General features: G+C 37.8%; 1 long non-coding RNA gene across 1 annotated transcript in view; it reads right to left on the bottom strand.

Moving 5' to 3' along the window:
• LOC118451995 overlaps positions 1-883 on the bottom strand; it is a 15,767-nt gene that overhangs the window by 445 nt on the left and 14,439 nt on the right. The gene's annotated exons all lie outside the window — the stretch shown is intronic.

Below are 883 nucleotides of genomic sequence, written 5' to 3'. Positions count from 1 at the left end.
AACAAGACAAACCCAGAGCTGGACTTTTTGCCTGCTGGGAGAAATATCGTCTGGAACAGTAGTGGGTGAGCATCTTATACTTGGAGTTTTGAAAGGGCCTTATCCGACTCTGAAGCTGGCAGAAACAGGAATAGGCCACGGACATTTAAAATAAAACGTCGGTGCTGCATGAAACACCAGGAGCGTATAACTAAGTTTGTCATTTAATAATGATACCTGCGCCTCTGTAGTCTTAAAACGCTCTCACATTTTATAATCATTCTGAAATTAAGGCCTAACCACATATTAAAAGAAATTCAAAGTAAATCAGAAAGTTTAGGATCAGATTCCATTCCTAATTACTGTAATTAGTGAACAAGTCCCCACAATTTAAGGACTGGTTTGCTCAGTTTTTGCATTTTTTTTTACATAGACCCTTTTTATCTAAGTTAAGAACTTTTAAATAATCTCTTTTTACATGAAAACATAAATTCCTGTTCAAATTGGTATAAAATGAGGTTCCCAGACTTAGACAAGTAAGATGATTCTTCGGCTTTTTATTTTCCCTCCTTCTTTGAAGGCAAATAAAATGTTTAGAAGCTGATCATCCCTCAGACAGCACAAATGCATTCATATCAACAGTGACTGATACCAAATATTTAAAACCTAGTGTCAAGAGAAAACTTTTATTCTTGTTGCTTCAGTTACATGCGTCAGGGAGTTAATTTAACTAAAAGAGGAAGGATGTCTGTTGCCTACTATGGATCCCTGAAGCAGCATGGCTGTCAACTCTTGAGGGTGCTATTCTTCCACCTCAAAGCAGATCTCGCTGTCTAGAAGCTAGGGGAGGACAGAAGTGCTCCACAATTCAAAACAGCACCAAAAGTCATTTACACAAGGAAGC

Source organism: Egretta garzetta, unplaced genomic scaffold (genome assembly GCF_000687185.1).
Source record: "Egretta garzetta isolate BGI_Z169 unplaced genomic scaffold, ASM68718v1 scaffold23, whole genome shotgun sequence".
NCBI classification, from domain to species: domain Eukaryota; kingdom Metazoa; phylum Chordata; class Aves; order Pelecaniformes; family Ardeidae; genus Egretta; species Egretta garzetta.
Note: the sequence above shows the minus strand (reverse complement) of the source record. Positions and strands in the feature narration are given on the sequence as shown.